A 27,323-nucleotide genomic window follows, 5' to 3' on the forward strand; every position below is an offset into this window, starting at 1 on the left:
GAACTCTTATCTTATCTGGGCACTGAGTTTTTGGAATTCGTATATTTTGGTATATCAAATTTGGTGCATCGCTTTTATCAAACATTTTTCATCCGTTTGTCGCAAACCGCATATCGCTTCACGGTTATGCTCATCAAGAGTTTTCAACCACATTAACAATTCTTTCAACGAAAATTATATAAGCTGTTGTATATTCCAATGGGCCGTATGAATAAAATGTAGTAAAGTCTGTTGTTTGTAGTATCTTCTCAAAAACAAATTCCACAGAGTCTAACACGGTTTGGTATGAATGAAAAACAAGTTCGAACAGGTAGTTAATGCTTCTTTCGAATTTAAGCATTTACTGCATAAAGTATCGACACAGAGCCGGAAAAGCTGGCATAAGCATGCACAAAGCAAGAAAGGTGCTTACATCTGTAAAAATGCCACTTTTTTAATTTCTGTACTTCACTTTATGAGCAAACACTCGAGTAGCAACCTCTAGACCTACCGAAAACTTGTAGAAAATACTACAGTTTGTAGCATGTTTTGACAGGAACGTGATCCACACGTAGCATTTACTACCGAAGTTCAAGCATGCTACGTTTTATTCATACGGCTCACTATTTCACAAATCAGCTTATGCGTTACGTGCAATTTGTGGTGCCGACTAAGTCAATCAATTGCCTTCACACGAACGTTCGATTTCTATTGTTACCCATAACAGTTGTGCATTTCAATTAATTCTGCCGGTTTTCCGGTGAAATCTACGGTCGGAATGATAAATCTCGTGGCACAATTTCGGGTACCATTTGTGCATCGTAACCGTAATTGTTCGTGTTAGGGGGTCTCTTTTTTTTGTTGGTTTTTTTATGAATTGCATAATATCTAGAATTGGGTCACCTGTAAAATGTGTTTGTGGCAAAACTAATCAATGGCGATATCGACTAACCACACCTTTTGTCTCTACTTGATTTCCGTGCCCCGCAACGATTGCTGCGTTCTACTAGTCTTCTTCAGCGAGATATTGGGCCGTATGAATAATGTACGATTCAGATGGTCCGGCTTCTTCCGTCACCGTCATTCTGATTCACACGATCCGGTTTCCTATCCGTGTCCGTTATGTCATTTTCTAACACGTTGAATTTGAAGAACTTAGTTTCGCACAATTTTATTCCACTAATACAAAATCTGGGAGCATTTGAAGCCAATCAATCTGTTGTTTTCCTACCTTTTAATCGAATAAATAACTTTCAAAATTAACTAGAAAGAGGAAAAAACAATACAATCAGTTCCACTCAACAACGTAACGTACTTTGCAAATCTACTGATAAGTTTAATTACTTATATGTGGTACATTTCGTTTAAGAGTGGGATCTTGACACCGAATACATACATAACAAACGTCAGCTCAATACCGTAATCATATGAATCGTGCATGTGTGCGATAATCACAGTCCGTCAAATATTCTTTCTGAGAAATGTTGACGTAGCTTGCCGTTGACGGACGTTGACGTTCCGGATCTCTGCTGGATCGTGTGAATGCGCAAAGGGAAAACTCATTTGACTAATTTTGACGGAGGCTGACGTTCCGGTGACGGTGACGGAAGAATCCGAATCGTCTGAATCGTACATAAAACGTAGCATGCTTGAATTTCGGTAGTAAATGCTACGTGTGGATCACGTTCCTGTCAAAACATGCTACAAACTGTAGTATTTACTACAAGTTTTCGGTAGGTAGCTCTAGAGGTTGCTACTCGTGTGTTTGCTGATAAAGTGAAGTACAGAAATGAAAAAAGTGGCATTTTTACAGATGTAAGTACGTTTCTTGCTTTGTGCATGTTTATGCCAGCTTTTTCGGATCTGTGTCGATACGGTATGCAGTAAACGCCTTAATTCGGAAGTAGCATTAACTACATGTTCGAACTTGTTTTTTATTCATACCAAACCGCGTTATACTCTGTGGACTTTGTTTTTGAGAAGATACTACAAACAACAGACTTTACTACATTTTATTCATACGGCCCATTATCGAACGACGTTCGGATTCCATGAACCGATAACTACATGTATAAGAATATTTTTCACTGTTGAAAATCTTTTCGATTTGAATGAACCGGCATATAAGTTTATTCAGAAAGTGTTACGATCGAATATTTTATAACTTGACTGATATATTCATTAAGACTTATTATATTGTCAGATGAATAAATAGAATATCTAAATAAATAATAAATAAATAATATATTTTCCTGTGTTTAATTCCCACCCTACATATAGAATCATAAAGTCTCTATGACTTCAAAGTAGGAGCCTTTATAATCGAAATGTAACAACATTTATAATAATAATTATTTTATAAGCAACATAATGAAAGCAATTCAAAAGGCATATGCGAAAAGTTGATTATACTGGATTATGAACTCAACTAAAAATCTCAGCGAAAAATCAACGGAACGGAAATAAATGTGCGCAAATGTAACGTAGTAACTTTCTTCCATATGCGGTAACTACTTTCAACTACGAAATTTCATCACTAAGCTTAGAACTCTCAAATTTTATTCGATATACTGATAATATTAGACTACAAAAACAGAATATTATTCTCAACATCTACTACTTAGCCATTGTACACTAACTGGCGCACCTTCTTGCGAACGTTCCTCATTAAATTCCGTACAGACTTCTTGGCGACAAGTTTTGACACTTTTTTTCCAATCTTTTTCGAATTGTTGAATGGGTTCGGCTGCTGAGACATGTTTCCTAAGATGTGCCTTCGTTAATGCCCAAAATTCCTCAATTGGTCGAAGTTGTGAGCAATTTGGTGGATTCATGTCTTTGGGACGAAAGTGACATTTTTGGTAGTATACCATTCTACCGTTGATTTCGAGTAGTGGCAAGAAGCAAGATCTAGCCAGAAAACAACAGGATCATTGTAGCTTCGAATCATGTGTAGAAGTCGTTTTTGTAAACATTCCTTGATGTATATTTCGCTGTTCATTGAAGCAGTGGTGATGAAGGGTTTCGAAATCTTACCGCAGCTACAAATTGCTTGCTAGACCATAACTTCCTTACCAAATTTTTCGACTTCAATCGATGTCTCGGACTGGTTTAACACTTGCCCTTCTCGCACCGTATAATATTGTGGTTATGGCAATGATTTGTAATCGAGTTTCACGTAGGTTTGACTTCGATGTCAAATGTTCTTCGTACCACTTTTTTGGCCACATCCCGAACTGAAACCTCTTTCTTTTGCTCGAACGCCTTCAGTATACGTTTATCCAACTGAGAGTTAGCAGGACCTTTTTTTCGATCCGTTTTCGGTTTATCTACAAAGGTGTTATCCTCACCGAACATCCTGATTGCATTTCGCACGGCTTTTTCACTTATTCCTTTCATTTTTGATATCTTTCTCAGTGACAGTCCGCGTTCTGCGCACCATTTGTACACACTTTTTCAACGTTGTTCTGCTGAAAGTCCACGCAATTTTTTAAATGTATGCGATTTTAATTCCTAGGAATGTACAGATAAAAATAAGATTTATAACTAGTCGCTGTAACTGAATTGACTCTGCATGCTTTATGAAAGAAATATTTTTTGTGATTCATGGTAATTTTGGTATAAAATGACGATGAAACACAAAAAAAATTTTCAATGATTCACGCACACTTTTGCAAGTAGCGCAATTATTTTCAAATCAGCTTTGTTGTGTCAAAACTTGTGCGGGTGTTCTGAAAATGAAACATAAAAGTCGATTCCTCCTTTTTGTATTTGGAAAATATATTTGATGTCATAAAATGCTACGATCAGGCCCGGCAGATCAGTTTTGGTTCGAGTGGGTAGTTTGTCGTCGATTGCGTTTCTATTGTTCATGAATGGAAAGGAATATACAAGCAGCAACAGTCTATACTGTAAAACTTAATAAAGATACAAAAATTCGTCCAAGACATGAAATGTGAAATTCCTTTGCTTTCAAATAAGCGATTCCATGAAACAACCTTTAAAGTAAATATAATGTAAAAAGTTAATAATTAATAAATAAATAAATAAAAATATTCAAACTTGGGACAATTTTTTTTCTTTATTTTTGTTGGAAAAAGAAGTCTTAGGGGCTTAACTCAATCTTGGAAAAGTTTCAGAGTAGAAAGATCAATACTTTTGGAGCAGTGAATTTTTCAATTACGACCCGCACGCGCGGAGCGTACCGCAGCGCAATTCGCTCGGATACGGGCTTAACTTGTCCACACATGTCGCGCCACAGATCGAATCCTAAATTTGTCAGTATATTGTTAGCAACGTTTTAGGCAGAAAGCGAGTAAAATTGGCGGTTCAATGCATAGGGCCAGTTATCGTATGTTTGAGTCCCGATGTGGGAGGATTCTTAGTGTCTGTAGGAGTCACTAGTCATGTAATAGTTCTGTACGTTACGAATCAGCTGCGAAACCTGTTGAAACATAAGGTCAAATTCCACAAAAGTAATGTAAAACCAAGTTTTACTTGTGAACATGGTAAACTAATCAATTACCCTAATAACAGCCTTTAAACGCGACTAAGTTGTTCGAATTTGGTTCAGGCAGGCATCTTCGAAAACATTTAGCGCGATGAAAATAAAATCTGCGATCAGTCCGTTTACGTTACGTTACTTATAAGATTACAGTAAATAATATTGCGAGCTTATCAAATATCCTAATAGTAGCTTTCAAACGAATCTACGTCTTTCGAAATCGATTCTTCCATTTGTAAGAAATTTTTTTTGCATGGATAAACACTGGGATTTTTCGGTTACGCCACATATAACATTACATCTCTCGAACCTAAAATGTTCACCAAAACCCTTCCAACATTGATTGACATTGTTAGCTTTCAAATAAGCCTAAGTTTATCTAAATTCTTTTAATAATCTTTGAGAAAGTTCAGTGGATGAAAAGTGTGCGGTTAGTCGGTTACTTCACTCATAGTATTATAGCCCTTATTACCGTTCTCACTCCACTTTCACATTCACTTCACTTACATGTCACTTCACTTGATTTTACCTATTACTGTGGTGGAAAAAACTAATTTTTTCAACAAAATGTTGGTGGCGTGATGTTTATAATGACATCAAGTTCATTCAAGTGATTACTTTTGTCTCAGAGGCGACTTCCGTAATAAGGACCTACATTCACTTCACTTGATTTCCACTGTGACCCATAATAAGGGTCACAGTCACTTCACTTGGTTTTCACCGTGTAGTGACACCGGTAATAAGGGCCTATATCTTCAGAACGGGAAGTGACAACCATTTGATTTTCGAACTTCATTCAAAATCCAATAGTAGCTTTCAAACGCGACTTATCTTGTAGAAATCGACTCTGCCATTTCTGAAAAAAAAAAGAACGATAAAAAACAACGCATTTTATCGGTTGTTTTACTTATACCATTATATTTCCGGAACCGGAAGTAACAGCCAGTAGTAATAGCAGTAGCTTTCAAAACGAGCCTAAGCTTGTTGAAATCGATGCAGCCGTCTCCAAGAAAATTCAGCGGTGATAAAAATTTTTGAAAAGTGCACACACACAGACATTTTCCAATCTTGTCGACCTGAGTCCAATAGTGCTTAACACTGAGGTCTCCAAGGCCGAGTCGGGCTTTCCAGGAATTTTATTACCTTTATACAGAGGAAGACAAAAAGAAAAAAAATTATTGGAAAAAATTGGATAATTTGGACTCAGTAATTTGAATTTTCAAAATTAAAACGAGGTTGCATAAATTGATTGGACACCCTAACTAAGTTTACACCGCAAAATGGTGAAATCAACTGGAGTTAATCAAGTACGAACAGTTCGCACAAGACATAACTTAAATTATACTGCCATTGATGCATATAGACCACGCATAGGGAGCAAATCATGGAAACTTAGTTGAAGTCAATATGAATAGGGTAAACTCTTTACTACGTTCGTAACAAATATTTGCGAGCAAAGCAGTGTCGGGAAATTTGAAGGAATTTAGTTAAAATTTTCGTAAATGTCTCTCTGGGAACATACAAATTAAGACAAACATTCATTAGAAATTTGTAGTGTACTAGTATATCGTTGATAGACAATCATCAGGGCTGACAAGTAATAGCTCACAGTCGCAGGCATTTGCAATCAAAAAAGTTAAATCTGATTTTTCACCAGCAAGCTTCAGTTTTTAGTTTTTTGACAATATCTGTCATAATTGACCTTCAAAACAGAATATGTTTTCAGACTTAGATTTCGCACGGTAATAGATATACAATAAGTCTTAGATTGTTGAAAATCGTCTATTTATAACAGAGATATCTATATTTTTGTGTAAGCGATTTTTTCCCCTTATTTCAGTAGTAGGAGTTTTACGCCCTTGATGATAAAGCGATGTTTCGGAACAAAGTGAATCCCGATTTTCAATACTGTTGCATGCAATTATTTCTTTGCACATAAAAAACTATGCACAGCACCCTTTCTCATGACGTTTCGATTTTAGCACGGTTCGTTTTTGGCAACATATTCGTTCGAACATGATATATGCATTAGAAAGATAGCAGTATTTTAAAATAAAGGGTGATTTTTCAAGAGCTTGAGAACTTTTTTAAACAATAAAACGCATAAAATTTGCAAAATCTCATCGGTTCTTTATTTTAAACGTTAGATTGGTACATGACATTTACTTTTTGAAGATAATTTCATCTGCCACAACGTCGAATTTTCAGTGAATGGGCCCTAGAAAAGTTGGCAGAAAATCCGCTTTTTTATCGACAAATTTTGTTCAGCGATGAGGCTCATTTCTGGTTGAATGGCTACGTAAATAAGCAAAATTGCCGCATTTGGAGTGAAGAGCAACCAGAAGCCGTTCAAGAACTGCCCATGCATCCCGAAAAATGCACTGTTTGGTGTGGTTTGTACGCTGGTGGAATCATTGGACCGTATTTTTTCAAAGATGCTGTTGGACGCAACGTTACAGTGAATGGCGATCACTATCGTTCGATGCTAACAAACTTTTTGTTGCCAAAAATGGAAGAACTGAACTTGGTTGACATGTGGTTTCAACAAGATGGCGCTACATGCCACACAGCTCGCGATTCTATGGCCATTTTGAGGGAAAACTTCGGAGAACAATTCATCTCAAGAAATGGACCGGTAAGTTGGCCACCAAGATCATGCGATTTGACGCCTTTAGACTATTTTTTGTGGGGCTACGTCAAGTCTAAAGTCTACAGAAATAAGCCAGTAACTATTCCAGCTTTGGAAGACAACATTTCCGAAGAAATTCGGGCTATTCCGGCCGAAATGCTCGAAAAAGTTGCCCAAAATTGGACTTTCCGAATGGACCACCTAAGACGCAGCCGCGGTCAACATTTAAATGAAATTATCTTCAAAAAGTAAATGTCATGTACCAATCTAACGTTTAAAATAAAGAACCGATGAGATTTTGCAAATTTTATGCGTTTTATTGTTTAAAAAAGTTCTCAAGCTCTTAAAAAATCACCCTTTACAACACAATTTCATATTTATATTGATTTATACTGCTTGGAACAATAATTGCTGCAACTTCTTACACCCTTATACCATTCGAAGAAACAGATTTTATCTACTGACCGAGGATGATCAAATTGAGCTTATATAGAGATTTACTGTTTAGTTTTCCATCAAATATTTTTTATTTAGATTAGATATTCGTTAGCGCCAATCGTCAATGTATCACAATCTTGACAAAACACGTGATGCTGATGATCTCAATCTTTTTCGGGAACTTATCGTTTCATGCCAACATCTTCGATTACAACAGACACCCTACTCGAAGCATCGTTTTATCGTTCCTAGTCTGCCACTTGCATTCATATTTGAAATCCGTAGTTGGAAAAACTTCCACCCATCTACCGACTGACATCCGGAAAATAATAAAAAAATCGTTTCCACGGCCACATCGATACAGCTAGCCTTCGCTGCTGTGGACTGCTCAATAAACTAGTAGCGTTACACCTTGCGGAAAGCATCACCGGAGGATGGAAAAACATACATAAATAAACAATAGCTAGCTGGTAGTCCCCCGTCTCTGCTTCATGACAGTCGATTTTTTTACCCTCGTAACTCGCAGACAAACAAATCGGTTCCAAGCCATCGTTTTGCTCTCACGAATAGCCAAGAATTTTTCACACGACCGGCGGGACCGATGTCGTTCGGAGATTGCAAGGGATGCCACATAAAACTCCTGATTGAAATTCATGATCATCGATAGCGGAGATAAACCAAAAAGGGCTGTGCCGTGTGGGTGTCGGGTAGAGTCCGTTACTTAGATAGAACGATTGTGGTCGAATAGTACCGACGGAGGTCACATACGCTGTCACAGGATCGATGTACTTCGAGTGTGCCACTCTCTGTGTTGTGGTCTGTGAGCGCTATTGTGCTGCGGAAGGTGGGCGTTTTTGTGTCATTTAAGCTGCCCTAGCTCCCACGTGATGGTCGTAATTTTGCTTCGTTATTGGTATTTTTTCTCCGTTCCGTTATTATGATCATTGCTGGGGAATCTGATTCATTTAGGTTTTTGTTTTCATGATTGCTTCGCGTCCATGCGAACAGTGGAGAAAACACGCAACTGTTATTATTAGGACGAGGTCGTAAATGAGTGACTATACTAGTACAATCTGTTCAGATTGGTACAATCTGCGAATTCGACCATTCGGTGACAGTCAGTGTTGTGTTGAACAATGTATTTGGGAGACCTAGAAGTTGTTGTTGGTGTTTTTATTGATTTAATGTTATTCTCGGTGGTTGGTTGGCACAACGAATAAATGTATATAGTTCGATTGGTGAAGAATTCAATGTTGTGTGCAGTTTCAGCGATAGGGCTGTTAAAACACTCAAAGCATTCATCGTTACGTATTCATCACCACAGTTTCACAAGAACATTTTGATGTTCGAATAATTTAAAATATAGTTTTAGACATTTCCTGGCTCCAGACTCTTTAATCATGGAAACCTAAATCATAGAAATTTTGGTTGGTAGGTTTGAGTCCTTTTTTGAATCTTGAACTTTTCTTGGACTTCTCTTGGAATCCTCATGGACTATTCTTAAATTTTTCATTGGGGTCCCTTCGGACATTATGGACATTTAGCCATTCGACAACTTGAATACTTGTGCCCTTGAATTTTTAAAAACTTAGACACTTGGGCGCATTTGTTGAGCTCTTGGACACGTGAGAAACAAGACACTTAAACATTTTTGACAATTGCATTCGTGAAAACTAGGACACTTACATTCTTGGAGACTGGACACTTAAATTCTAGACACATGATCATCTGGACACTTAGGAACTTGGATACATTATTGGAGCCAAGTTCAACTCCATCGGTCGATAGAAGTTAGTTTTCGGATATATTGAATCAATCTTAAGTGTTACTACCAAAATCTATTACACTTGATAGTCAGGTGATGAATTCCATCTGACACACGAAAAATTGAATTCGGACGATTTACAAAATAATCACTCTCCTTTTTGCCATATTGTTTATAGTTTTTAGTTGGGTTCTCGAAGTAAGGTTATGCAATCAGTGTCATATACCATTCGATCCAGTTCGACAAACTGAGCAAATGTATGTGTATGTATGAGAAAAAATTTCTTTTTTCCGATATGGCTGATCCAGTTTTAATAACTTAGGATGAAATGAAAGTCATTCTTGTCACATAGATTTTTTTTAAACATTTTGTAAACTTCCAGTCCCGGAATTACAAAGTGGCGAGTGAAAAGACCTGCGAATAGGTTAGTTTACTTTTAAAGAAGAATGTGTAAAAACGAGCTAATCTATCGAAAATAGTAAACAAATTCCTCTATTTTACAGGTCTGGCAAGTTGACAACCACACAAACTCACATCGGATATAACGGTTACGGAAGTACTGGAAGTATAGGTCAAAAACGAAACTTACTCACTTTTCTCGGAGATGGCTCAACCGATTTACCCAAAAAAAGGCCCAAATTAAAGGTATTCCGGATCTAGAGAGAGAGAAGTGTGTTTCAAATTTCATACCGCCATTTAGACCGATGCTGAAAAAACTTCAAAAATTGTTTGTATTCAATTTGTAGTTTTTCAAGAATATCACAGTAATTTTGCTGAGAACACAAGTCACATGAGAAATGTATCATCACGCCACTAGATGGATTAAAACAGATTTTCACCATATCTTATTGGAGTGCTTATTGTAGGTATGTGCGGCGTCTCATCCTGATTTTTCTTCGGCATCTATACCGATTGTAAGGAAAAGATGCACACCACCTTAATATTTATTACTCGAAACGTCCATTCTTATGAACATAAAAATTTGTCGGTCTCCAAAACATGACCGAGAGTAAGTAGTTAATAATAATAAGACTGATAAAAAATGAAGAGCAACTATTGCTTACGTATTTTTTTGTGTGACGCTTCAATACATCGAATCTATTTACGAGATATCCAAAGAGCGGCATTTCACCAGGATTTATCCTACTAATAACAAACAAGTCAACTCTCGTACCAAAATCAACCATCATTATTCAGAGCATAACATATGGTTTGAGGTAGTGTTGAGTTTTTTCTGCTGAGTGGTCTCCATTCATTTTTTCACACGCTTGGTTAATCTAGCCAACGAAAGAGGGAAAAATGTTTTCTTGTTTTAATAATGAGTTCTGCTACCTGCCTTTGTTGTGCATGCTTCAGACGTATACAGAGTGTTGCGGAGCTAGTTTTTAATTTAATTATTTGCAAACACTATGTAGTTAAAAGTACGTCAACGTAGTAATAAAGCTATATGAAATATTTCAAATTAAAATATATTGCGAATGCTATGTATTTTGAGACTCTAGTGCCAATAATTTTAACAGGATCACTTTTGCTCGCACACTATTATTGCTAAGAGCAAATTCAGCAGCTAGAAGTTTTATAAGGAAGATCTATAATAGAACTGAAACGGGAACAAACGTATCCCTAGCAAGCCGTTCTAGTTTTATTTATTCGAACAGTTTTTCTGTCAAATTTAAAACTGACATACAATGCCGTTCTTTTTTTTGTATTTTTGAAACACGATTAAAACGCTGATGGGGCTGTCAATTTTTCTTGCTATAATTTCCAGATCAAAATTTTAAAACTGACATAAATTACGGATCTAGAACTGGAACACCATTGAATATGCCCTAATATTATTAAAATTAGTAGTAATTCAAATTATATAATTTTTTTTTTGTGTTGTGGTAACTATATTTGTTATGGCAAATGTTTGATTCAATGATAAACACGGAGTTCAACTTCAAAGTATTGTACACAGATGATATGATTTGTTTGTTGCAATATAATATATGGTTGTTTTGTAATATGCTGTAGTAACAAAAAAATGCAGGTGATTAAAGTTATTTTTAAAAACTTTCTGCTGAACCATCTGACATGAATTCACTACCGTTGAAGTATAGTTTTATATGGCTTTATTTAATAATGCTCCAACCACCTACTGTAACAAATAAGTGAATCCCGAAGTTTTATTTCGCGTCATCCCAACTGGATTTTTCTAATCCACATTTAAAGTATTTCTATCTTTAGGAACATAACGTCTATTTTTTCCGACCATATACCTACCATTGTTTAATATAAGTATTTCATTCATTGTTTTCTCGTGTATATTGAATTTATGAATAGTCCGGACCAATTCAGAGTCTTGGATTACATCTACACGTTCGATTTAATAATTGATTATATTAGGACAATTTTTCACTTGTTACAAACCGGCATAATAAACTACTCAGGTTTGTAATTTCTGGCAATCGGCACAAATGTGGAATATATCATTAGGCCTTATAACAGTTCTTTTATAACCACAACTGCAAATGAGATTGGTTCGTTTTTATCAGAAAATGCCAGTATTAAACACGATTCAGACGCCTAATCAACTTCGGTCGACGTCGAGATTATTTTGAATTTTTGTTTAACCGGGTATTATTCACGTACCGGACGTCATAATGTTCTGTGACGTTCACGTTGTGTGTCTCCATAAGAATTGCTTACAATTAATATTGTCGATCCGTAACCGTTTCAAACCGGTGATAGTCCTGATGCCACGTGTGAATCGCTTTTATATATTGTTTTGTTTTCATCGCGAAACATATATACCAATTTTTCACTGGGGCCGTTGTTCCTTTTTCACCGGGAATATGAACTTTATAGAAATGAGGGAAAAAGAATGACTAACACAAATACAGCTGTAGCTCAATTGGATAAAGCGGCAGGTCATCATTAGGTCTTCTTTAAGATACAATCAAATCTATTAGGTATTATATATTCATCGATAGAGTTGAAATCAACGTTAAATGAATGAAACGAGAGCAAACAAAAAACATTTATAATGTTTTTTTCTATCGATATAAAAAAAAACAAAAAAAAACATTATCGATCGGGGGATGAGCCCGCTCAGATAGTTTTGAACACTATTTTGCTGCCAAATGATGACAGAAGAATACTACAAATGGTTCGAGTGGAAATTGAAACTATACTGCGGCATAGAAACTTTAAGATTATTTTACTAAGCAATAAGAATGCTAATAGACAAAAGCCTGCGTTCACGTAAACGTTTTTTACGTTATCTATTTTTACGTAACTCTTTTAACGAACAAAATCCTAAAAAACTTAATCTTTTTTTACGAATCTACTTCGTAAAAAGAGGTTTTTGCATACAATGAAAATCATGGGTACAATATGTGTATTCTTGGAACGGGTTTGATGAGTACATGTCAGAAAACGATGTTTGAGGTGGTTCCGATTTATTGATATTCCTTGAAAACCCTTGTAATATGGGTATTTTTGGAACGGGTTTGATGAGTAGATGTAGGATGACGATGTTTGATGTGGTTCTGAATTCCAAGAGCTAGCCATCTGCTTCAGTTTTTTTATATCCAGAATTTCACTTTATCAACAGTCTTGATAATCTGAAACTGATTTGACTGGTATTATATTCTTTTTTTGCTAAATCCGGCTACAATTTAGATCCGCCGTAGATATTATGCTACTGCTCCAAAATGTAAACTCTTATTAATGAGAACCGTTCCTAAAATATGCATATTGTGAAGGTATTCGAGCAATTCGATAAATATCGACACAAATTGTAAGGGTTTTCACGGAATAGCCAGAAGCCGTCATTTTGGATTTCAGAACGACGTCAAACATCGTCTTCCTACATCTACTCAGTGCTGAAAAAATTCTTAATCACAACACATATATCATCGTTCACCCAACTACGATTATCGCTAATTGAATCATAACAAGTATCATGACTGCATGAACCCTTTCAGCATCATTGGAAATTGATTTCATGAAAATATGAACAAAAGTTATCCCCCTATTATCCGGCGATAAGCCAGTGATAGACGACAATATTTGTCTCATTCGACATTCAGCTGAACATCAACGGTATCATATACATTCCTGAGAATCATCGTCAACCGGGTCGATTGGGCCCTTCCAATTATATGCAGTTGCCAGCGCCCTGGGGAACAACTCTTTGTTTAAAATAAAAAGTAAAATGTTTTCCAAATTATCTTTCCCAATGCCAGTGCGTTGATTAGAGAGATTCAAGGCAAGGGCACTGAAAGATCGTAACCATATTTGTTCAATGGTGTGGATAGTACAACCATTGCTACTGCATATGTCTCTCGGTGCGTAGTCTTACGGGGTAACCAATGGTCCCACACGTTGTAGTTATGTTTTTGGCGTAGCTCTAGGATCAAAGACGCAACCAAGATTCACGGATTCATGAAATATTTGCGTAAGATACTTATCAAAATCATCAGGTATATTTTTTAGAGTGCCCAATCTTCCTGAACGCCATTTTTGTTCATTTAAAGTTTCCGAATTACGAGTCCCGTAAACTGTTTTAGCTGTAACTTCTTCATTTTTCAAAAGGCACGGATTGGATAGCCTTCAATCTGTAGGTTTTAATAACAGCTTTAAAATTAAAATTATCAAAAAAAATAAAACCATGCTTTTTTTATTTAACATTTTCGGATTATATTGTAACTATTGACAAAAAAATCAAAAATTTTTTCCAGTGTATAATTTTTTTAGAGTGCCCAATCGATTCCCTACAACTTCTTCCTGAACGCCATTTCTGTACAATTAACGGTTTCCGAGTTACAACGATTTGAAAAAGGCAATATTTGTGAAATGCATTTTTTGGTGTACGAACGATTCCACCCCATTTTGAATATACCACCCCATCGTGTCCTACTCCAGACGGGTTGGTATGAAGCATCGTAGCTTTCAAACTCTGACCGGTACTTCACCAGCTTACCTTTTTTAGCAACAGCAGTGATGGTTCGGATAGACTCATCGAATTTATCAACAACATCCAGTATTACAAGCTGTAAGGTATGCACGGCACATCTCACAAGAGTAACCCTTTCGGACAGTTCTTTGGCCAGTTCAGCATTCTTATCCAGCTCGTCTGACTTTCTTTGATTTCGATCATACCAAAGGTACGAATGACCACCTGCTCGTCTAGGGCATACTGCTTATTGATGCCTAAGATATGGCGATTGTGTCGGGCAGCAGAATCTATTTTCAAGCAGACGAGCTTGCCTTTCATCCCATCTATCAACATTTCTTTCAGACGATGGACAGTCTTCGAGAGATGACATTTCATTGTGACACGGTTCAAAGTACACCCAAGAGTCGTTGTAATCGGTTTCAGTAAGTCTTTGAAGCCTTCCCACTCGAAGCATGAAATAGGAAGATGATGGAAGGTTGTCAGCTCAACTGCTGACGCAATTAGTAACTGCTGGTCGATATCTATTAAACGCATAGGAATTATGCTTGCCCTCTTCTCCATTGGATAGGTACTTGTGAAGAGATTGCTTGCACATGCACGTTCCGTATGTACTGTAAGAAAGTGACGGATGAAGTTGCCAGAGGCAAATCTATTCTGGACGTATGGACATCCTACGGGATCGATGTTGCAGATAGCTTTATCGCCCTGTCTTACTACCAATGACGACACAATGTCCGTCAGTGACCGCTGCAGCTTACTGTGGTCTGGTCGAGTTGTAGGTGCCATCGTATAAACACCACACAAAATTTAGTCGTTAATCGTTAAAATAACTCTAAATGCGCTACTCTATCTAAAAACACACACTTGATAAATACTTCTTTGATCAATATTGAATTTACACGCAATCTCAAACCAATACCCTAAACACTTGTGCACTTAACAATTTCTTACAAGTACGACCCAGAACTTTACTTCACTGGGTCGATGTGATCAACAGTTGGAAACTTGGTGAAGTAACCCGGTTGCAAAAACATTTGCACACTATACGTACCAGTGATGTGATCAATAAAACTTTTCGCACTATATCACTATACCATATTGTGGTATAGTGCGACATTCTATGTCTCCTGCCAACTGATTCTACTCTGGTTATCGGTCCCGTGGATAGTGCATGGCATAGTGGAGGTATCGCACTAGGACTGTATAGCACGTCTCGAACGTCTTGATCGTTCGATGACGTGCGTAATTTTGTTAAAGTTATATTCCACGATAAAGTTGCCCTGTTTGACATGTAAATTGCACGTACGTTCTTATCAGTCTGCCATATGATGTATCATCAATGGCCCTTATAGTGGGATACATCACCATACTTGCCTAAGACGTTTCCATCAGTCTGCGGAAGTCTGCCATATGATGTACCATTAATGGCCCTTGTAGTGGGCATGTCAGCTAAACCGTCTTCTACGTTCTGGTCGGTCTGCGCACGATGCGAGGCATACTTGTATCACTGACGGTACCGTAGTATACGGTTCCGCTGGTTGCGGTGGATTGACGCGGATTGGATCGACTCCGGCTAATGCGAAGAGGATTTAGGTGTCTGAGGAATGTTATACGGCTACCACGTTATATGCGATAGCTAACGACAGTAGCAGGTATGTATTACGATTTGTACTGATTGGTGTACCATCATCAACCATGGGTAGTGGTCGAAACGTAGTCGGCCGTCAAGGATGGGAATCTTTTGGTGATTCTTTTGTTTGACCTCTAGCACCGCGTACCATCGGGGTACGGCTAGTGTTTCATACGAACACGAATGTGCGAATGAAACACGTTGTGGTGAAATTCGATGCCACGTGATTTCGTAGCCGCACTTTTTCTCTCGACACAAGGAGGTGATGGAAGACGGTGATCTGATAGCTACCAAAGAACGGTGTTGAACGACTGCAGCCTGGCTTGGATACCCCCCTGATGTGTGTAGGTAGTGCATCGACATTTGACCATCCGACGAATAAGTAGGCCTCATATAATGTGTGACTACCCCCTAAATTTAAGTATATTAATAAGGGGAGGAGAAGAAACTAACAAGGATTCCCTGAGTAGCTGTTAGCGAAACGGGAGGAGCTCAGCACTTAGAGGTGATACGTATCGTGTATCTATCTGATTCCATGTACTGGAAATTTTGTTATCTACCATAATCAGCGGATCCTGGTTCAAGTTCAACTAGAATGTAGCTTTTACTTCCATAGAGGGTGATAGGGCATAGAACGGCGCTGATGGTAGAAAATTTTTCCATGGAGTCGTGTTGCTTGATAGAGCAGCACAAAGTGGGAGCTAAACTGCTTCTAAAGCTAAATATCACCAAGAGACCGATAGCGAACAAGTATCGTGAGGGAAAGTTGAAAAGCATTCTGAATAGAAAGTCAAAAAGTACGTGAAACTGCCTAGGGCTCAAGCCCGTTTAACTCGATTATCCGAAGCAGAGTTACTGGCCTGTGGTTAACGCACAGGTCATTTACGCTATTGCTTTCAAGAGGAGATTGCGATCCATTACGAACAGTTTTGCTGGTTTACACTTGCAAATCACCCGACATCGGTCCCTTGGTGTTAATAGTTTGTCCCATCGTAGCGATGTTCAGTTCTGAAGGCCTATGTCGCGAGCTTAGACTTACTGCACGTGGTGTACCGTTGGGTACGTGATGGATACAAACAACGCCCCATATGCCCCCGCATACACCCTCAGTCTGGGTTCGGAATGATGACCAAGAAGTCTATCTTGCGAACAAATCAATGGTGACGTTTACGTTTACTGGGTATGGTATACTGAAAACTATTGGCGTAAAAAAACATAACTATCTCGTTATGCGGGATTACGGGCGAGACGCTCTGCTCTCTGGATGGCGCTCCAGTCGTTTGACTATAAATTACCGCTTACGTACAAGTGGTGCGGTTCGGTTATCTTTTCTGTTTAACAGTTATACTGACCACGGAATATTTTTCACAGAGAGATGTGATTGGACAGATTGCAAGAGCATGGTTTCTACAGCTGTGTCGATGTACTCTCCTTAGTCCATGAAAATCGAAGATTGGAACACGCAAACTCTCAACAGTTTGTACCGAATCCGCAGCAGGTCTCCAAGATGTAGAGTCTCTAGTCGATAGAATAATGTAGGTAAGGAAAGTCGGCAAATTGGATCCGTAACTTCGGGATAAGGATTGGCTCTGAAGACTGCGATGACTCGGGCTCTTACCCTACTATCGGTCACTCGAGTGAGCACTTCGTTCGATTGCGTTCCTTGGTAGGGTTTTGCCTTAGCGTGCTTGGTGCGATCGATTTAGTTCGTAGGTACTGTGCACTGTAGTCATCAATAAACAATAAATTCGGAACTGGCACGGCTGAGGGTATCCGACTGTCAAATTAAAACAAAGCATTGTGATGGCCTCAACAGGTGTTGACACAATGTGATATCTGTGGTCGTTCGTCCGTTGCGTGTGCTGACGTGTGGTCCAAACCGGGTTCGCATCACAGAGCATCTACTCACCAAACCCGTTCCGAAAATACTCATATTGTAAGAGTTTTCAAGGAATATCAATAAAACGGAAGTCGTTTTCTTAGAATTCAGAACCACCTCAAACATCGTTTTCCGACATCTACTCATCAAATCCGTTCCAAAAATACCCGATTGTAAGGGTTTTCAAAGAATATCAATAAACCGGAAGCTGCCGTGATGGAATTCAGAACCGTCACAAGCATCGTTTTCTGACATCTGCTCATCAAACCCATTCAGAAAATACCCATATTATAATGGTTTTCAAGGAATATCAATTAACCGGAAGTCACCATCTTGGAAATCAGAACCACTTCTACATCTACTCATCAAACCCGTTCCTAAAATACCCATATTGTAAAGGTTATCAAGAAATATCAATAAACCGGAAGTCACCATTTTTGTATTCAGAATCACCTCAAACGTCGTTTTCCGACATCTGCTCATCAAACTCGTTTCGAAAATAATTATATTCTAATGGTTTGTAGCGAATATCGATGAACCAGAAGTAGCCATGTTGGAAATTGATGTAACTTAGAACATCCTTTTTCTGCAAAAATTGATAATTTTTGTTCCAGAATCATCCAATATATTATTAATATACAATAATTAAATACAATAATTATTTTGGTATAGTTACGTAACTTAACAGCTTATTCGGTATGTTATAAAATAAGGTGCTTCAAATATGTAAATTTCAAAAATGTTAACAAGTAAAATCCCTCAAATCTGCGGGTCCATAAATATCTGCAGCGGTAATCAATTCAGGTAAACATAACCACCTGTATGGAATCTGTTTTACAAATCTTGAAATACTGACAGTGTAATAAACGGTCACAGAAATAATGAAAGAGAAATTCTAGAATATATTCGAGAATAAACTACGATATATTGAACACGGTTTGTGAGGTTCATGGTGATTAATACCACGACGTCCATGCGAGTTTGTTATTTTTTTTTTTTTATGAGTTGTTGTTTAGGGTGCGTACCACGTGCTCGTTTTACTCGGAGTTAGAGTAGCCCGCGTGTAGGTTTAAAAACGAAAACGGTATAAGTAACACCTTCGACGCTGTTGACTGCAAAAAAAGAAAATGAAGAAATAACGAAACGAAACGATCGTGACCTACTAGGTGATGTAAAGATTCTTTGTTCAGCATATGTTGAAGAAGAGAAACAAATTTCATTTTATCCAAGTAAACATTGGTGTGTCTAATAGTGGAAAACTAAAAAAAGAGAAGGCACAAAATTAGATCATTATGTGAACGAAGCTTGTGACCAGAAAAACAATGCATTTCAATTTACGGAAAAAGTAAGGTAATTGAGTAAATTAGAAAACCTAAAATATGACAAAAAACTACGCGCAGATTTAACATCGAACTTAGTACCAATTTGCTAATAATAAAAAAGTTAAGCACATCGTTGCATACATAACAAAATTAAATGAATTCATGATTTTCAGCTTTAAAACTGTGAATATATTTCGCCGACTGCTTTCCTACTTAATGGGCTACATTTCTCTGAGATCCATTGAGATATGCTTCGTCCATTTGTACTGGAAAGCAGAATCGTCTCGATGCAAGTAAAAACCATTATGTCCAGTTGCTATTAAGATTGATGGCTCTGTAAGCTACTATGAAATTGAATATAAACTTTAACTACTTCTAATGAAAGAAAACTGGTCACGTGCTCCGAGTGTATAGAAAGAATCATCCCGGAGCCAAAAGATGCAGAGGACTTACCAGTAGCAGTAGAAACTTGCCATCTTGCAGCAGCTTACCCATGTAAGCAGGTGTGTGTATGTGTGTGTAACGTTTCCTCTCTATATTTATTCACACTTTATTCAAATCAGTCTGATAGTTTATCCGAAAAAGCACCCAATTCCTGTGAAAGTTGTTCACCGTGGCGAGCTTTGCTGCCGTGAAACCAGTCGGTGATGCGAGAAAATTTCTCCCAGGCGAGCTCATCATAAATCACGTTTTAGAACCCCACGCGATAAAACTTTGGTTCTCTAAAGATTCTAGGAAATCTTCAGAAAACTTTACGCTGCAGTTGAGCTGCCATCAGTAGTGCCATACTTGATGGTAGCGTTTGATTTTATTTCGACCCGAACGAAAAAGTTTCGTATCCAGTTTAGCTCAGCTCCAGCGAGAATATTTTTCTGCGACACAAGGTATCTACCAAAGAGGACAGCTAGCGGTATAGAACAGAGTTCTATTATCGCTCGTAAAAATAATCGTTCGTAAGACAATATGGATAGCGAAAATAAAGCTTTTACCTAAATGCTAAGAGTGTATTACATCCGGCAGACGCGCACGTGACGAGAAGCGGTGAAGCTTCTGCAGGGAGAAGTTTTTCCTTTCCAATATCAGATATGACAGATGTTAGCACACATATCAGTTTCTGTGATAAAAGTTTGGAATGTGATACTAAAGTTCCAATCTTAATTATGTAGCAGTGATTTCACTTGGTTTCGTACTAGTGTTGAGTGATTTTATTATGGCATTAAATAAATGAGCAATGACGTTTGAGTGTTTGGTGTGTGTTAGTAGGTAACCGTTTATTGCTCTTTTCTTAGGTTTTCTTATCATTTTATCCAATTGAATTTCAAGCTTATTTGAAGAAATGGAATTGAATTTATGATAAGGATTAATCGAATATTTTAAAAGCTTTGAATGGTTCTCACCAGCTGAAAAAAATTACCTTATTTTGTTCTTTATAGATTACTATAAACTCCCATCCAAAGTGAAGAAGGATTAGTTGGGATTTGGGTAGTAGACATTATATAGTTGTTATTTTATGTTAATCTCCAATGAACAGTCAAAATAATGTTTTGACGTGGGATTACGTCTTTGTTTTCTGTATGGGGATGCGAATACAAAATACGGAAAATAAAAACGAACAAACAGTGATGAGATTTTGAACATCTACAGCGCAATCGATTTTAAACAGATTTTCGATTGCATCACACCTTTTGCTTGAAAATATTTTTACGCATCAGTTCGAGGAGATAAAACTGTATGTTTTAGATCAAAGGGGTTTGAAATTTCAATTCCTATCGAGCAATTCCTAATTTTCTCTCTTGTTCAAGCCATTATCATTATTGTCCCTAGAAAAAGTTGTTATGTACATCAGACACGTGTTCGTTCGTTGATTTGTACGCTTCGCAAAAAACATTTTCATTGATATTCCGCCGTTTCTACGCATTCGAGGAAAACGCATGATGATCTCGATCGTGAAGTGCAAGATGAACATGATATGAACACCATTCAACTGAATGGTCCTTTTTGGAGCATCCAAAATTATCAAAGGGCTATTTTCGTAAAAAATATTTCGCTTAAGCACAAATATATCACTAGATTTTCGTTTTAGCTGTCAGTAGAATATAACACTCTGACAAAGTCACTATTTTCACATTCACTATCTTCACAAAAGTGTATTAAACGTTATAATACCGATACGTATTTCGGAATGTTATTTACATCCTTCTTCAGTATATCGGTCTTATAAGTTTATATAAAACCGTTACCGATATAAACTTATAAAACCGATACATTGTAAAATAAAGACATGACATAGTACAATGAAACGGTACAACAACAGTACTATTAGGCACAAATATAAGAAAGTTCTTCGTTTAAAATTTGAACAACCCCATGGGGCTGTCCCTTGTAGTTTTTTATTTCATTTCCAGAATAATGTATCAATTCATTTTTCAATTCCATTTATCTCAGAAGCAACCAACGATATTTCCCAGTATCTTTCAAGTTCCTCTCAGCAAATGATGATGATCGGTTAGAATTTTTTTTTCGTCTTGGTATAACTGCACTGGCTCTCGACTGTAAGTCATTCTTTAAAAAAAATTAAATATTCCCAGAATGGTAGTATTACAGTAAAATAGTTACATTAAAAAGGATCCGGGATAAAATATTTCTCGCCGAGTTTTTTGCACCGTCGGCGCTGGAAAAAACTCGGTGAGGAATATCGGTGGCAGCCAAATGAATTTTATCCCGGATCCGGGATTCCAATACAAACACACGCCGGCAGCTCAGTCATCGCCGATGAGGAAAAAAACGTCCCGGATAGTCCCGGATGGTCCCGTCCCGGTCGTCCCAGTATAGTGCGAACAGGCTATAAATTGCCTAGTATTTTTCCATTATTCGAGAGGAAAAAGACGTCTATTACTTTAATTGATTTAAAAATATCTCAGTACCATGTTAATCATCTTCTTAAATTTGTGCGTCACATTTTCTAAGGACAATGAAATTCATGTTCAAGTTCATTATCACCCAGTTACGATTACGAACGAGCGATTTCTGTATTAGATAGCTTCCTCTTGAAATCCGATAAATTCTCTCTAGCCTCCATAATGTTACGGTAAAATTATTTCACCCTTTTTATCGATTACACCCGAACCTGCCATTATTCAGTTTGGGGAAAGGTACCAAAGCCAAGCATATCCAACCGTTCGTGAACTCGTAAAAATCCAACTCAACTGCACGGATTGCCAATATCTTTCACACTTAACACCAACTGGTGAACGAACTACTTCATAATAAAAGGAAGCACAACGAAAAGTCATAAAACTGGCCAACCGGCGGCTATCTCTTACATTCCGGGGTCAGTTATCCCAGCCAACGAAACAGTCAGATAAAGGTCGCAGGCGAGATAAATAGTTTACAGCTTTTCATTGCCCCGTTGAAAGCTGACCCGTCTGGTATTGCCTTCCATTTTCATGGCGTGCAAGCATAATGGGGGGCAAAGGTGGTTGTAAATTAACCTCGACGAATGATTATGATGATGATGACGACGTTGAAGACGATGGTACTGGTGAACAACGAATTGAAAGGCTCTAATGAAAAAGATAAAAGCCTGAGTCGCATTAAATGAACATCGGTAAGTTCAATTCAGTGATTTCTGATTGTCACAAACACTAGGCATTTTTGAAAAGTACAGTACTTCGAAGTGGTAAAAACACAGAATCAGGTTTCGGTAGTATGTTATACTGCTGGGCTTCGACGAAATTTTAAGGAAAAATAACGACCTGTTTCCGGAAAAAAGTTTAATCTGGCCACTACAAAGAATGATGTCCCCAACAAATTCTAGTTTTTTTTTACATTGGAAGCAAGCAAGACTGGAAATCGACGATCGAGCTTAAAAGTATGACAAAAGTGCCTGAATGAATATAATTTTCACAAAAGTTCAGTGTCACCGCGGTATATTTATTCGACAAGGATATTACTACCCGGCTACCAATAATTCTCACACAGGCAGAAGGATGCGGTCACAATCGATATGTGTCAACGTAATCTGTATAAGTTCCAACCCACCGACTACCATCTGGAGGCAGGATCCCTCAGAGTAGATTACAGTTACGCAAATTCGACATCACCCATTTTTATCCCATTTTTAAGGAAATAGTTAATTGAAATTCGAAAACGCCCTCGGCATTTTGAAGCTAAAGCAGTGTGCCTTCAAAATCAGATTATTGAATATCAATAATTCCGCGATATTGAACAGTGCTGAGCAATTATCAAATTCAAGAAAACTAATACAGGTTGAAAGAAGATGCTGCATGGGATGGGTTATACTTCATTTACATAACTCAAAATTTGCTTTAAATGGTTTGACTTTTTTTTTTGTTTTTATGTTCTACGATTCTCGAGCTTGAGCTGCCACCCCTGTTTGTTGCTCCGTTACTGATCGGGATTAGTTGAAATTGCGAAGAGAATTTATAAATGATCAGACCTAGGATTGGCAAATCATCTTTCAATGTACTCGTATATCTTCTTATATCATCTACTGCAGAATCCATTGATCAGCACGGACGCCAACCAGGCCCAAACGCAGATAAAATAAAGAATGGAAAAGTATGTTATTGCAAAACTTGTCGGGTTTAAGAAATTGCTTACCTGACCAACTCGGATTCACCACAAAACTCATGGACTTCCCGAGTGAACTTTTCAACATAATCCGATACTGAAGTCCCGGAAGTTCATGATTCACAGTTCTTATTTGTGGAAACTGAGGGAAAATCTGACACGCTATCGCGGAACGATAGAAAAATTTAACCGCTACAGTATAAACGAGTGAATATGATCTCAACAAAATAGTTGATTCACTGTTTTGTAAAATCCGGAAGCTCGTTAATCAAGTACGTATATTAATTATTCTGTAGATTCTGTAAAATATATCAAACCTTTTTAAATTTCCAAACAAACGTAACATAACCGATTATCAGGAAATAGATGATCAAACAAACAAGTATTTTTCTATCATTTATTCAATCTAAAACTCTCTTATTGTAATTTAATATTAACAGATCTTCGCGGTAGTTGATTTTTATTATTCAATTTATAATCTTAAAAGACATTGAAGAAGAAAAAACTACCAAAAAACACTTTCTCATAAGTTAAATGGAAATAAATAAAAAATCATTTTGTCATAAAATTGAGAGAATATGAAAAAAAACTGTTTGTTGAATGAAGAGATAATTCAGTAAAATAGAGTAATCAGATGTGCAATGTTGAAACAATCTGATAACTGAAGGAAAAATGAAACTCTTGCAATTGACGCTTTTTACGACATGGAAGCAGAAACCAAGTGGATCTATTCTTGGTCAAGTTGTTTTCCCCGTGGAATTCCGCAGAACATCTAGACTGGTCCTGTACGGAGAAAGATAATACGTACTATCGATCTCCTAATGGACCTCATTCCGTACCATTGGAGAGATTGGACACGAAGTCATATGAACACTAAGGAGTGTATCGATAAGTAGTTAGCAACATTCAAACAGTTATTACTCTGAAATGGCTTTATTTTTTGCAGCGTGTTTTGCGGTGACATGTTTGTTTACATGTCAATAACAGCTGCGCAATCGATTGGTTTCGGTACGGTTTATCGTTTCTATGATGAGTCGAATTGATATTGATCCGGAAACGTGAAAGAAAATTCTGCACACTTGGTGCTCAGAAAGTGGTATCACGAACAAGGAAATTGCAAAACGGGTGAAAGTGCACCACACCAGTGTCAAAAATATTATCGAGAAGTTCGTTAAGATCCTTTCCATGAAGGATTTGCCCCGATCCCGTAGGAAAACGGGTCCCAGCCAGCCCGTCGGCGTCGACGCGGGATTTGGCCAAGCAGTTCAACACCAGCATCGGGATGATTCAACGGATAAAAGTTCGGAACTCCCTGAAAACGTACAAGAAACAGAAGGTGCCGAAAAAGTCCCTGGTACAGCAAGCTCAGGCCAAAACAAGAGCGCGAAAACTGTATAACCGGATTCTACAGAATAGACGGATGCATCCTAATCGACGACGAAACCTACGCCAAGGAAGACTCTCGAGCGCTGCCCGAACCGGAATATTTTACGAAATCGGTGTATCAGGACCTGGACAACGCTGACACCACGGTGGCGATGGAAAAGTTTGGGCAGAAGGTGTTGGTCTGGCAAGCAATTTGCACCTGTGGTTTGCTGTCGTCGATTTTCTTCACGAAGGGCACAATTAACGCCAAGGTGTACGAGGAAGAATGTTTGAAGAAGAGAATGCTGCCACTGTACAGAAAGCATAAGGCTCCTCCTCTCTTCTGGCCGGATTTGGCTTCAGCCCACTACGCCAACTCCGTTCTACAGTGGTTGTCAAAAAATATTGTACAATTCGTGAAAAAAGACATCAACCCACCGAACTGCCCGGATCTTCGGCCAATTGAAAGGTATTCGGAAATTGTCAAGCGGCACTTTCGGAAGGAAGGTACAGTGTCCCAAAACATGCAGGAGTTCGAAAAAAAAACTGGACAGCTGTCACCAGGAAAGTCACAAAAGTAACTGTGCAGAATTTAAGGAAGAATGTCCAAAATGCGAGCGTTTCACAGAAACTAAAATTTTCTTCAATATAATCAGTGAAATGCATAAAAATGTAATTTTTCTACAATATATCGAAAACTGATGTTAAAATATGTTTTTTTTTTTGCTTTTTTATTCAATAATCAATGTTGCTAACTACTTTTCGATACACTCCTTAAACCAAGCATCAAAACAGCCTGCTTATTTAAAAAAAATGTGTGGTCGTCACTCGTTGGATAAATGTTCCCTTACAATGCCATCATTTTTGCGTACTTACGACCTAAAATATGTAGTTGATGATAAAATTACAACACAATTTAAGTTTTTAATAAGATATGTACTGATAGAAATCGATAGCATTGCTGACGAATCGCTATTTGAAAAAAAAAATGGCGGCGACGGACGCGGATGAAGTTAGCTCACCACCACCACTATTTTTTGATGTTCTGCCATACTTGTATGAAAAAGTACGGGTGTGTAATGTCAGAGACATAACTGGATGTCGTGAATACACTTTATTTAAGCTTCCGAATTCGAATTGGTAGTTGATCGATTGTTTAAATTTAAATTTAAATGATGCGCCTAGACTAAATTACAGATTAGTTACATTAAACATTCTGAAACGCAATTAAATATTATGAAATAAGCAGTATAGTTCTTTATAATAAAATAATGGTGGCTCTGAAAAGAACTTTTTATGAAAGCGTTCGTGATGGAGAGAGACGAGTTGAGTTAGATCAGCGCACAGACTCTGAATTCTAAACCCATATTCCGGAACTAAGTTCTGAAACTTGAAGACGATTTTTCGCCATGACTACCAGAATAGGTTGTATGGAGTACAGTAAAGTAAAATTCCGCATAATTCTTCAGGAGTATTATAATGGTTCTAAAAAGAACCGAATAGAAGAAGTCTGGATCAATGAACTGGACCCTGAGTTCAAGAACTAAATTAAGAACCAATAACAGACTCAGAATCCAGTTTGAATTCTAGAACTGCAATTTCGAAACTCAAATCAGTTCCGGAATACAGTTCCAGAATCGAGTTTCAGCACGCAGGCTCTGAATTCTAAACCTATATTGCGGAACTGAAATCTGAAACTTGAACTTCTCGTTACGACTACCAAAAAGCAAATGAGAGTTGCGACCTGAGCGCTTGAGGTTTTAACCACGCAGAAGGTGCACTCTCCGTCGCTGCTGGTTGAATGTTTAGCTCCCACGACGTCTGTTTCCATCGAACGCACGAAAAGAAATGATCGATTTTCACCACGGTTCCCCTTTTATACGCAGTCAGTTGAAAGTATGTGCCTGACTACCTCAAAATCGTCGTCCTTGCGCGAAAAACCCGAGTGAAAGTAAAGAGTTTTCCGCATTGTTTTCAAATTTTGAGAAAACTTTATTTTTGAGTTGTTTGTGGTTATCTCACACTGTTCAAAATATTATCCTAAACTCCTGATCATATTTTTGATGAAATTGTGAAAGAATTATGTTGCTACCATTAATACAAGTCGAGATATTCACGATTAAGTTCTGCCCATTCTTCCATATGGCTAATTTTGAAAAGGCACCCCATAGTAAAGTAAGTCGTATTCACGGCAAAACGGTTAAATAATCACTGTGAAGACCGATTTTTGAATCAAGGCCCAAAGGATTGAGTGTCGTATATCATTCGAATTAA

At 37.6% G+C, this 27,323-nt stretch overlaps 1 protein-coding gene across 1 annotated transcript in view; it reads left to right on the forward strand.

The window, feature by feature from the left end:
- The window catches only part of LOC131435358 (neuroligin-4, X-linked-like), a 413,817-nt gene that overhangs the window by 136,268 nt on the left and 250,226 nt on the right, over positions 1-27,323 (forward strand). Inside the window, exon 4 of the mRNA XM_058603165.1 lies at positions 9,819-9,960. The gene's annotated coding sequence lies outside the window, so the exon portion shown is untranslated. The remainder of the gene's footprint in view (positions 1-9,818; positions 9,961-27,323) is intronic.

This window comes from Malaya genurostris, chromosome 3, assembly GCF_030247185.1.
Source record: "Malaya genurostris strain Urasoe2022 chromosome 3, Malgen_1.1, whole genome shotgun sequence".
NCBI classification, from domain to species: Eukaryota; Metazoa; Arthropoda; class Insecta; order Diptera; family Culicidae; genus Malaya; species Malaya genurostris.